Source organism: Tamandua tetradactyla, chromosome 19, assembly GCF_023851605.1.
Source record: "Tamandua tetradactyla isolate mTamTet1 chromosome 19, mTamTet1.pri, whole genome shotgun sequence".
NCBI lineage: Eukaryota > Metazoa > Chordata > Mammalia > Pilosa > Myrmecophagidae > Tamandua > Tamandua tetradactyla.
The window spans coordinates 68,948,530-68,962,040 of NC_135345.1; the positions used below are offsets into that span (position 1 = coordinate 68,948,530).

The 13,511-nt window shown below is 38.7% G+C and overlaps 1 long non-coding RNA gene across 1 annotated transcript in view; it reads right to left on the reverse strand.

Moving 5' to 3' along the window:
- LOC143663670 (uncharacterized) overlaps positions 1–13,511 on the reverse strand; it is a 33,234-nt gene that overhangs the window by 6,777 nt on the left and 12,946 nt on the right. The gene's annotated exons all lie outside the window — the stretch shown is intronic.

Here is a 13,511-nt window from a genome sequence, read left to right on the forward strand (position 1 = left end):
ATTTCTCCCAACTTTCGGTTTCCAAGGTTCTCTCCTCTAAATAGAATGGCCAGTCATTGGCAAAACAGGGAAATTGTTGGCTAAACATTCTCCTAAATTTGTCCCTTTTTTCTTCCCATGTAAGTCCTTTGAATTCCTTGTATTAATGCACCCTTTGTCTTTATACTGTCTTCAGTTTCTCACCTGCCAAAACCCAGTTTGAGCAACAAGACTGGGTCTCTTTGTCTCTGTAATGCATCCCTCTTCTCTCACTCTCTGAACTCTCTCCCAGCACACTCTAAACAATAAAAATGGTATCTGCAGCCCCTATGGGAATCCCAATTAATCTACCACTAACTATCCAGTTTCCAGAGCCACTGATCTAGAGATAATCCTAGGCAATGTTCTATCTTTCAACTCCTGAGAGAATTACTCGTGGGACATCAGCAGCAGCCTCCAGGGCAAAAACACATGGCTAGAGAGGAAAACTTGAGGACTGTTTTTGAAGACATACTAACCATTTCCAAGTATCCTCATAAATAACTGGAGGAGATTTTAAAGGCACATGCGGAAATATGTTATGAACCAGAGGAATTTAAGAGACTAAATTTTACCCCCAGACTGGTAAAACCCAGAAATATTCAAATCACATAGTTTGGATGTCTGTTCCTTCCATTATTTTGTAAATCTCTAGAAAGTAGAGGTTGTGTTTCATTACTCTTTGATTTCTCAGAATCTATCATTGCACCCAACATATAGTGGATACTGCATACAATTCAAAATTTAAATGAATTAATCAGTACAAAATGTAACCTTCCCAGAACTGTTTGTTTTGTTATGATAAAGGAAATCTGATGGCAAAGTGAGCCTTTCTCTGGGTCCCTGATGACTACAGGAGCTGTTGCTCAGTCGGCCCATACGTCTGACTATCCCCAGCCAGAGCAGCGCGTCAGACCAGGGCCTCCTGATGGCTTGACACCATCATCTGCCTTGCAGTTAACATGCTTCCTCGCGTCGCATAAATAAACAAACTGCAGAAGGAGGGAGAGGAGAGGTGAGAGTTCCGGAACAAATAGCTTGCCATGTATTAGAAACATGTGCCTCAGAGGACTTGGCAGCACAATTCGTATTAATTTTGTCTTTGTTTTTTGAAGCATCGACAAATAGTATCATAAAAAGAAGCGCACTACTTTTACAGGGTGTAATTCAGAGGAAATAAAGAAGATGTTATTTCTACCAGCATTTTTTTGTCAGAGATGCTGCAGATTTACAGAAAAATCTTGCAGAAAATATAGCATTCCCCCTCACACACACAGGTTTCTATATTATTAACACGTTGTATTAGTGTGGTACTTTGGTTATAATTGATGAAACAATATTATTGTGATTATGCTATTAACTGGAGTCCATAATAGTTTCCATTAAGGATCATTCTTTGGGCTGTACAGTTTTATGTTATTATTTTTAATACTGATAACATATATGCAACATAAAATTTCCCATTTTAAACACATTCAAATATGCAATTCAGTGGTGGTAATTACATTCACAATGTTGTGATGCCATCACTACCACCCATTACCAAAACTGTTTCATCACCCCAAACAGAAACTCTACCAATTAACCATTAACTCCCCATCATGTACCCCGACCCTGGGCCCTGCTAAGCTGTATTCTAGTTTCTGACTCTATACATTAGCAAAATCATTTATTAGTCTGGCTAAACTTCATAGAAATCATGATTAATGGGTGCCTGCTTATGGTCAAGAGAGCTTTGTATACTTTTTGTTACCTATCCACTAACCTTCTTTCTTTCTTCCTATGTTTTCTTCCTTCCATATTTTTGTGGTTTTTTTTTTAAAGAATGTGCTTTTATTACCTCGTAGGATTCCACATTTTTGTCAGATCATTTACCTTATGTTATAAGAACCAACGTCAGATGTTCACGGTGGTGACATTCATAAAACCACCCAGTGGAATATATTGGGGCCTGTGGTCAATAAATAATGTTGACATGGAAAGAATGGTGAAAGCACGACTTCCACCTAGAGTCACTACTGACTGTTAATTGCTCTACAAAAGCCCAATGCCATAAATAGAACACTGTGCCCATGGCAACCCCGCAGCTTAACACCAATGTGGTTGTTTTATGTTGGGGGTGCTGTGCATTCCCTCGCCTATCGTAGTTAATAATAACTTGTAAGTCTGGCATTTCCTGATATTACAAGCTTACACAACAGCTTTCATCCAAAGACCTGAAAAAGACCTTTCATCTAGCATGCATTATCAGCATTTGAAAGATAAAGAAGCCCCAAAAGATTATGCAATGGAAAACTTACTAAAATAACACTATGATTCAAGGTAACCACCTCTCAGTCTGTTGTTCTAATTTTTAGACAATCCTCTCCCGAGTTGGGCTTGAAGCTCTGGATGTTCACAAAACATCCAATGGGTCACTGAAGTCCAGGGAATGTTCCCAAAGGGCAGCTGTGGTTAATTGAACATCTTGTAACTTGCAGGATTCTGTTATTAGTCTCATTAATTAGTTTAATGCATTTCTCACAAAACAAATTCTCAGAACACATGAAAATTTAAGCATTTCCCTCTTGTTTTATAATCTCACAAATTAAGATGTTAGAAACAAATTGTAATTGAAATTAATGTATCACATTTTCATTGATAACTCAATAACAGTAAAACCCTAATTGTACTGGGTTGGAGTCGCATTAAAGGGGGTGGAGGTGCCAAGACCATCTATCACACTCCTTTCCTGGTGGTAAGAGCATTCTAAATAGTACAGAAACAGACAAAGCACTTAAAAATACTAAGCCATAGTGTCTAAGACACATTTCTCTCTCTCACATTTGTGCTGCTGCACCTGCTATTCCCTAAGCTGAGGCCACCTGTCCCCTCTCATCTCTCCTTCTTCAGCATGTTAACTCCCCAAAGACCAAACTTTGGTATTATCCCTTTCCTAAGTGCTTCATTGCACTCTCCACATTCTACCTTATCCCTCCCGTCTATAATACAGCCCTCCTCTGTGCTCCCAAAGCCCTCTTGGCTTCTGAATCAACTACTTATCTTCCTGTATCTAACTGGTGTCTCTAGTGCATTAGTCTGAGCTCTAAGAAAGCCGGAAAAGTGTTTGTATTCTGTAACAGAGGAGGACATGGGAGGAAGCAGTAATTATTTCTCATTTCTTATGGCCTAGCCTGATCCTTAGAAGAAAAGGATCTAAGAAGAAAGGATCCAATTTTTTGTTGGAAAATTGGCCAAAACTGGAAAGGGGATGTTCCGATTTCATCTCCCATATGTAAAGAGCTTGGAAGTCATCACTCCCATCCTCACAACAATAAGAAAACTGCGTAAATAGAAAAGCAATGACTTTTCTTGGACTGTCGGTGAACTGAAGTCACCAGCCCCAAATCTGGACAGATAGGTGAATCAGAGAGTTACAGCTGCTAGAGCTATAAACCAGCCAGAACACTTACATTATCATTTTAAGGAACTGCTGGAGGCTGAGTATGGATTACCATAGGAGTGATAAAGTGCTGGTAAGCACAATTTAGGGGACCCTACACTTTTGTGAGCTTTACCTCCAGAAACCCCACCTTCACTGTGAAGAACCAAAATCCCCTTGTGACTTTAACAGGAAAAAAAGTAACATCACAGAGCATACTCTATAGCAAAGGTATACCTTCCAGGCAAGAAGACAATTTATCAGAGCTTTATCCCTTGGAGATGGGCATACTCTTGATTATAACCTCCTCTAGCCTTCCTATCTCATGTAAGAGGGAAACATAAAACCAAAAACACTTGTTAAGGGCTCAGCCCTGAAACACAGGCCCACCAAAAAACTAAAATGTAGTTATAAGATTGTAGAATGATTCTCCTGCCCAACACCTCTCCGCTATACCCAGAGGAGTCAGTATACTGACAGTGGATTACAGCCAAGGGAGCTGCAAGGTGTCGACTCTGTATAAAGAGGAATTCTCAGGGAAGCCCAAACACAACAGAGGAGACTTGATTTGCTAAAACTTGGCTTAGAATTTTTGCATCTATGTTCATGAGGGCTATTAGTTTACAATTTTATTTTCTTGTAATATCCTTGTTCTGTTTTAATATCAAATTACGATTATCTCAAAAAGTGAGTTTAGACACATTCTCTCCACGCATTCTCTCCTTTTCAATTTTCTGGATGAGTTTGTATAGTATTTGTATTATTTGTTCCTTAAATGTTTTATAGAATTCACCCTCGGTAGACAAAGAAAAATAGAAATTGCTCCAAACCTGCTACCCAGATCTAATCATTATGTGTGCATCTGTGTGTAATATTACGAGATACCATGTTTAAAATATTGCAAATAATCTAAGTGTTTAAAAATAGAGAAATTATTCAATAAATGTGTTTCATCTATACAATTGATATTATTTAAAATGCTGTTAAAAGAACCTTTAAATGTATCTGAGTTTGGTTAATCAGAAGAGTGAGAATTTTTAACTGTAGTTTTCAAGAATTCACTTATGCTTTTCTTTTGCTCATTGTTTTTTAATAAAATCCTGATAATATAGTCTAGGAAAATGGCATTTTAAAGGTACAAGCAATGTTTTGCCTCTCCAGGATCGAGAATTGGAATTTCCTATGGATTCAATTTGCTTTTTAAAAAATGTAAAATCTGACCCTTATTTAGCCAATGTAAAGAAACATCTACTAAATAATCTGGAGAAAAGGTAGCATTGTGACATCACTGAATTCAGGTTTTTTGTGTGTTTTTATTTGCTTATTTTATTTTTTTGCTTAGAAGCAAAACATACATTGTTTGTGTTTATGGTTAACTACAGCTATCCCTAACTCTTCCGGATGTTTATATGAAGAAGGAAGGGAAAGGGGGAAATGTTTCATCTCTGCACATTCAGCAGCTCATTGTGCTGCAAACTGCTACCTGCTCTTGTAAGGCCGTGTATCAAAAAGTTGCTTTTAGTGATGTAAGGTAGGAGCCAGAGGACTAGAGAAAGGACATGTAGGAATAATTTATAACACAAGAGAAACAGAAAAAAAACAAAATTGAACTCTAGATGTCCTCTATGCAGTGTTAAGAGTGAATAACTCTAAACAGATGTTTTACTGTTATGTTCTAATATACCATATGATAATATATGACTATGTTCTAATACAACAAATAATATAATTTTCCTATTGTAATTTTCACACACCTTGTAGGTGAGGGTAGAGTTCCCCTTAAAGGAAGTAGATATTTTAGTCATGCTGGGAAAAGTCCACTTAGGACAAGAAATGGAATCAGTAACTAAGCTTAGATTGAGACAAGTGTCTGAACTCAGAGACAGGGACATGTTTGAATCTGATGTCTGTCAAGTGGAGACAAGCAGTCCATTAGTCAGGAAGGGAGCATTCTACAGGACCTGAGGAGGGCTGAGTATACAAGCTTCAAAAGTTACTTCAACCAGCAGCCAGTTTTAAGTCAGTCTGTGCTGAATGTCCCTTTTGTTATGCTCTGATAGTCAGCAAATGTTGCTCCAAATGGCAGCCTGGGAAAGACTTGGGTGTCAGAACAATAGAAAGAGTAGCAGTTGCCTCACAGAGGCTTGAATTGAAGGAGTCACAACAGAAACCAGCAGAAGGAAGTTGTGCCCAAATGAGGAGCAACTGATGACAGATGCAGGGACATGCCAGGCATGAGTAGGCAGAGGGGAAACTGAGGCAACTCTTACCAAAGGTGTGTGAGAAAGCACAGGGGAATCCTTAGAGTGTTGGAGGTTTAAAGAAGAAAAACAGAGTATAAGATCATTTTAGGGAGAGAACAGAAAAGTGAATTTAGTGGGAAAATAGAGTTGTGTTCAATTTCCAGTGCCACAAAAAGCTGAACAGCCTGGGGCAAGTGGTTTGCCTTCTCTGTCCCTTCATTTCCCCATGTGTAAATGAGTATACAAGTAGTACTTAGTTGTTCTGAGGACGACATGAGTTAATAGTCATAAAGCTTCTAGAACAGTCTGAAATGTATGAAAGATTATTGTTGACAGAGCTGACTATGTTCTAATATAACAAATAATATAATTTGTCAACTGGATCAGTGCCTGAAAGAACCTTGGGAATAAGGAAAGCTAGTCTGAGAGCAGCTATTGACATTTATAAATACATTCACGATGTATTTAATGAAAAAGTCACAGAATAATGTGTGTAGTTTCATCATATTTTGTCAATATATGTAGATATAGAAAGAGAAAATGTGGAAAAATATATGCTGATACTGCTGGACTGGGAGATTGCAGGTCTTTTTATTTTATTCTTCCTCAAATCTGTTCTATTATTTCTTCTATAATAAGAAAAACATGGATATATATATATATATATATATATATATACATATACATATATTTTTTTTTGTATGGGCAAGCACTGGGGATCGAACCCCGGTTTCTGGCATGGCAGGGAAGAACTCTGCCTGCAGAGCCATCATGGCCCACCTGGAGGTATATTTTAACATATAAGGAAAGAGCAGTACTAAAATTCTGGAAAGTCGATTGATAGAGAGCAAGTCCTGCAATATGCCCTAAGAAATTAATTTTAAATTCAAAATGCCATAAGAATTCACAGGGAAAGAATCTAACTTTGATTGTGTTAAGTAAAATAAAATGGCCTTGGGCAGGCCACAGTGGCTTAGCAGTAAGAGTTCTCACCTGCCATGCAGGAGACCCGGGTTCGATTCCTGGTGCCTGCCCATGCAAAAAAATAAAATAGCCATCTATATCAGACATTGCCAGGTCAAGATCCCTTTCTGGAAAGGCTTTTTCAGAAAACAAAAATAATTGACTTGCAGGGGTTTCTTCTGAGAAAACAGAATATACCCTATAGGATTGTTGATAAGCAATACTTGATAATAAAACCAGTTTTGGTCCAGTACTGATAGCTTATCAAAATGGACAAGCAAACCATACTAATTAGTGTATATCTGCTCCCCACTCTGTAAGACCCCTTCCTATGTAAATGGAAGCTTGATGTTAGCCAGTTAAAACAGTTCCTCGCTTGCTTCCATTTTCACCCTATATGAGCTTCCCCTTACTACCTGCTCGGTGCAGCTCCCTTTTACTTTCTGAACAGGTACTGCCAAGTTCATGAATCTCTCAATAAAGCTGCTAGATCCTAAATTGCATGAAAAGGTTTTCTTTTATCACTCATTTACCAGTGTGATTTTTAAAATTTACAATGCTTGCTGTTACCCAACTTTCCTTTTTAAATCAATTCTATCCGGTCAGCAGTGATTCTATGCTAGGAACACTCTCAGTAAGAAGGGGACAATCAGGCCTTTAAGAAAAGTCAATTACTGGCACAAGAGCAGCTAAATGTTAACCTTGCCTTGAAATACTGGGTGACAATGACCCCTTAGCGTTGGCCAAAAAAAACATTCTAAGTGCTCCATATACATTAACTCACTAATTGTCCACAAAGAAAAATCCTATGAAGAAGATACTATTTTTAGCCACATCTTACAGTGGGTTGCAGAGAGGTTAAATAACATGACCCAAACCACAAGCCACAGGAAGGGATCAAACCAGGAACCAAACAAAAAGCCCAGACCCATAGCCAGAGACTACAGCTGCTCTCAGACTAGCTTTCCTTAGTCCCAGGATTCTTTCAGGCATGGATCCAGCTGAGTTTAGAATTCTCTATTACCTTATAATTTGAAGCTAAGTGGGAAATGAGGAAATACCATCAGAAACATTGAAACTTAAGAACAGGATCCTATGCAAAAATACCTAAAACAGTCAAAATAAATTTGGAAACTAACCACTGTAGCAGAACTTTTTGCGTGTGTGTCATTTATAGAATGTAGCTTTCATTTATTCATTTATTCCACAAGCATTTCTAGAGCATCTGTTACATTGCAGGCACAGTGTGGAGGCACAGACAGCGGTCTCCACTGCTCATTCAGAAACACTTTTCTTTTTTTTACTTCAAGCTTCTCAGACCATGCCTTGCTGAGTTTCAGCATTAACAGAAAGGACAAAGTACCTGCCCGTGAGCACATGCACACCCCTGCATATAATTCCCCTAAGCCACGAGTTTCTCTCCTGCTCCCTAAACTGAGCACAGACATTGCATTCTCCCTTACTAGCACCCAATTAAAACTTTATCTCTAGCTCCAGGAATTGTGATGAAAACAAACAAATACACAAATAAAGATGAATGCAATGGAAAGACAAGATATCCAGCAGGCATCTGTGTTTTTGAGAGTACATTTATCCCAGCTTTAATAAAAAATCTTAGAAAGGTCTTTAGAAAAGAACTTTCCTGTAAAAGGTGGCTGAGAGGCTGATTTTATACATTTAGGTCCATTTGTTTTGAAGGGTCAGTGTCCTTCCTCAAGCGCAGGAAGCCCTGAGCCTGAGCATGGCAGGCCTTGTTGATTAGAAAAGGCCTGCTTTGTAATGGAGTGATTCTCTCGCCCAGGCTAAGAGAGAGTGTTCCTTCTTTCTGGTATTAAAGTGCCAGCGTCTTGACTCAGTTATTAAAATGAGGGAGCAAATAGCTCCTTGTTCTAATTTTCCTTATCAGCCTCTGCAGGACCCATTTCAGGCTGTCTGTGAAGTGTTAGAATGCAATTGTATGCTTGAATAAAAAGGAGGAACTGGATTAGAGCCTCTTAAAACCATTATATTGTCTTATTTAGTGACACTGCTTGCCTTACCATTATGAAGCAATAAGCTAAGTGTCCTTCCTGCACATATAATAATGCCCCACATTTAACTAGCATTTTACACTTTGCAAAGCACTTTTGAGTGTTTTCTCTTGAACCATACACCATGGCTGAGGCCACAATTGGGATGGTGCTACTATCACCATTGTACAGATATGGAAACTGAATTGTGGTTAAGATACAGCTTTAAAACATCAAATCCAGGACTTAAGAAAGCACACAAGCCAGGATGAGCCAGGAAGACCAAGTACAGCTCATCCTAACCTTGGCCTGCACAGCACGTCCTTCCACACTTGTGGACACCACCACGGATCCTCCTGCCTTCTTTTCATAACGGCTTCAAAATTCTAATGTAAGTGGTTATTCTTAGTGGTAGAATGCTCACCTTCACTGCAGGAGACCGGGTTCAATTCCCAGACCATACACACACACCCCAAAAAAAACAGTAAATGATTATTCTTTGAAGGGACAGAAATATGGCGAGACAGAAGAGCTCATACTAGCTGCCTTAAACATGAAATGTTACTAGTTATTAATCTTTGAATTAATATGGGGAATAGATGATCTTTAAGGAATTTAAGGTTTTGAACTGCTTTTTACATGAATGTGTATTCACATAAATATTTGTCTTATTTAGTGACACTGCTTTGCCTCACCATTACGAAGCAATAAGCTAAGTGTCCTTCCTGCACATATATAAATATAACATACACACAAAGAAAAGAAAGAAAAAGCAATTATTTTCAAAGTACACTTCAATAAGTAGTTACATAACACATTTCAGAGTTTTTTATGGGTTACCATTCCACTATTTCTGATCTTTCCTTCTGGCTGCTCCAAAATACTGGCAGCTAGAAGGACTATTAATATAGTGAGTAGAAGCCATACTCGCTGGTTAAATCCTATTTTCACCATTATACCTCCTCCTTCTCCCAATCTACAGGGATACTTAGGCAATGCCCGTTCTGACTTGTTCATGTTGAGAAGGGATGTCAACACTAAAGGATAGGGGAATGTAAAAAATTGATAGTCTTGGAGAGGTTCATCCTTCTGGGTTTCAGGATTCATCTGGCCTAGGAACCCTCTAGAAATTGTAGATACCAGCAAGCAAAGTTAGGGCATGAAATTTTTATGTAGTCTCAGTTTGAGCCCTAAGAGTCAACAGGAATGTTGTTGGTTGGAGTTTAGCAAACCATGGCAATTAGCACTAACTAAAGCTTGCGTAAAGAGTAGCCTTTTGACTCTATTTGATCTCTCTTTGCCACTGATACCTTATTTTATTGCACTTCTTTTACCCCTTTTGGTCATTGTTGATCCCACAGTGCCAGAGCCAAACTCATCCCCAGTCGTGCCCCTCGTCGTCAGGGAGATTTTCAACCTAAATGCCATGTCCCATGTAGGGGGAGGGTAATGATTTTCCTTGCAGAGTTGGTCTTAGAGAGGGAGACAGAGGACAGATGTAAGCAACAAAAGAGGTTTCCTGGAAGCAAGTCTTAGGTCTTGTTCTAAGTAGTCTAAGCTTCTCCACTACAGAAATAAGCTTCATAAGGGCAGTCCTCAAAATCAAGGTGTTGGCCTATTTTCTTGGGAGTCCTCAATGGTTGAGAGAAACTCAGAGCTTCTCAGATGGGAAAAGTGTGGTAGTTCCTCTTTTCTTCCCTTCGGACCCTCAAGGGACTCTACCAACACTTTTTAATTATCAGCCCACCAAAATCTGAGTTTTATCCTGATATTACATTAAGCCATACAAAATTGCAAGGCCTCATTCCCATTCTGGACTCCAGGAGTTTGGGTCGCTTAAATTAACTATCCAAACAGGTTGTTTAAGATGGTAAGATGGTGTGTTACAGAAAATTTAGGTTCTAGACAAAATGAACCTCTCTGCCTTTGGTCTCACTTAGTAGGTGAAGAAGGTCCAGAGAACATACACTATCATCTTTTAACCTGTATTCTGATTTACCTGGGTGCCAGCCAATTGGCCTTGTTCTTATCTTTAATTGAGGCCTACCCTCTTTTTCATTTACTTTTACTGTTATTACATATGGCTGTGCTAACTTTCAGGGCTGCAGCACTCCATTTCTGGGTCTTAGGTTTCACAGAGTTACTCAAAGTTCCAGGGAAATATCAGCTGATACACATGTAACTCAGTGTTTCAGAATCTAGAAATACACTCACAACTTCAGACTGTGTGGCTGTTATAAGGGCTTATAATGTGGTGTTCTAGTTTGCTAGCTGCCAGAATGCAACACACCAGAGATGGATTGGCTTTTAATAAAAGGGGATTTATTTTGTTGGTTCTTCAGAGGAAAGGCAGCTAACTTTCCACTGAGGTTCTTTATTACATGGAAGGCACAGGATGGTCTCTGCTGGTCTTCTCTCCAGGCCCCTAGGTTCCAACAGCTTTCCCTGGGGTGACTTCTTTCTGCATCTCCAAAGGCCTGGGCTGAGCTGCGAGTGCTGAGATGAGGAATGCTGAGATGCTTAGGCTGTGCTACATTGCACTCTCTCATTTAAGCACCAGCCAATTAAGTCAAACGTCACTCATTGCAGCAGGCACGCCTCCTAGCCAACTGCAGATGTAATTGGCAACAGATGAGGTTCCCGTACCATTGGCTTATGTCCGCGTCAACAAAGTTAGGTATGCTCACCTGGCCAAGTTGACAACTGACTCTAACTAACACATATGGCCTCCAATTTTTTTATAAGTATTTTCTGAAATAGGCCTTAGCATACTTGTTCTTCTGTTTCTAGCTTATTTTGCACAATATATTGTCCCCAAAGTTTATTCAGATTTTTGTGTGCCTCTCAATGTCCTTCTTTTTTGCAACAACACCATGTTCCACCATATAAATATATCACAGTTTGCCATTCTTCTTCTCAGTCATTATACTCTCAGCTTCATCCATCTGTTGGGCATCATGGATACTGTCCAAAATAAACAAGCCATGTCTTACAGTATCCTCACTTGGTTGTATAATCAGCAGCATTCTCAATTTTAGATAATATTCACTGGTCCATAGTGACAAAGAACTGAGAAACACGGCACCATCAAATATCAAATCAAAACTACCCCTTATCACTTGTCTCTCCCCCACCCCCTCCAATTAGTTGCCCTTGTAGTGCTGCGGTACTGTTGATGTTTTCCTGTTAACTATTGGCCATAGCATGCATTTTTTGTTTTCCTCCTATACCCCTCTACTCTTGACTCTGTCCAATATCAAACCTGTGAAACAGTTCATATGAGTACTTATATATAATTGTAGATTTAATCAGTGGGATACATGGCACTATGCATCCCCTTTCAATCATATTCACCTTCAATATGGCGATGTTACTTATAAACCCCACTAATTAGTTACAATCAATTTTATCCATTCCCTTGCATTTACGTTCAACCTCATTGGGTAGCCTTTCCACCTTCTCTAGCTTTTGTGTACCTCTGGGTCTGCTATATTCCATATTCTTCTATATTCTACAATGTATAGCTATATTTTACAGTGTAACCTCTGAGATTACACTTATCAGAGTCATAATAGTGAAATCATACAGTAGCTGTCCTTTTGTGTCTGGCTTATTTCACTCAGCATTATGTCCTCAAGGTTCATCACATTGTCATATGCTTCAAGACCTCATTTCATCTTACTGCTATGTAAGATTCCATTGTATGTAAAAACCACATTTTATTTATCCACTCATCTGTTGATGTTTCCATCTTTTGGCAATTGTAAATAGTGACACTATGAACATCAGTGTGCAAATGTCTGTTCATGTCACTACCTTCAGCTCCTCTGCGTATACACCGAATATTGATAGTGCTGGATCATAGGTAATTCAATATTTAGTTTTATGAGGAAACGCCAAACTGTTTTCCACAGTGCCACACCATTATACATTCCCACCAACAGTGAATAGGTGTTCCAGTTTCTTCACATCCTCTCCAACGTTTGTAGCTTTCTGTTTGTTTAGTAGCAACCATTCTCGTAGGTATGAGATAGTACCTCACTGTCATCTTGATTTGTATTGCCCATATAGCTAATGAAAATGAGATTTCTTTATGTGTTTTTTTTGCCATTTATATTTGCTCTTTAGAAAAATGCTTATTCCTATCCTCTGCCCATTTTATAATTGGATTGTTTGTTCTTTTGTTGTTGAGCTGTATAATTTATTTATGTATACAGGATATCAAGCCTTCACCCAGTATGTGGTTTCCAAATATTTTCTCCCATTGAGTTGGCTGCCTCTTCACCTTTTTTGGCAAAATACTTTGAGGCACAGAAATTCTTAATCTTAAGGAGTTCCTATTTATTTATTTGTTTGCTTGTTTGTTTGTTTTGTTTTATTTTTTGCCACTTGTGCTTTAAGTGTAAAGTTTAAGAAACTACCTCCAATTACTATATATTGAAGATGTTTCCCTGCATTTTCTTCTAGAAGTTTTATAATGCTGGCTCTTACATTTAGGTCTTTAACACATTTTGAATTAATTTTTTGTGTAGGATGTAGGGTAGGGGTCCTTTCATTCTTTTGGCTATTGATATCCAACTCTCCCATGCCCATCTATTAAAAAGACTATTCTGTCCTAGTTCAGTGGATTTGGGGGCCTTATCAAAGATTAATTCTCCATAGATTTGGTGGTCTATCTCTGCACTCTTAATTCAATTCCATTGATTGATACTTCCGTCTTTCTGCCAGTACCATGCTGTTTTGACCCACTGTGGCTTTATAGCAAGTTTTAAAGTCAGAAAGTGTTAGTCCTCCTACTTTGCTCTTCTTTTTTAAGACATCTCTAGCTGTTTGGGGTCTCTTTTCCTTCCAAATAAA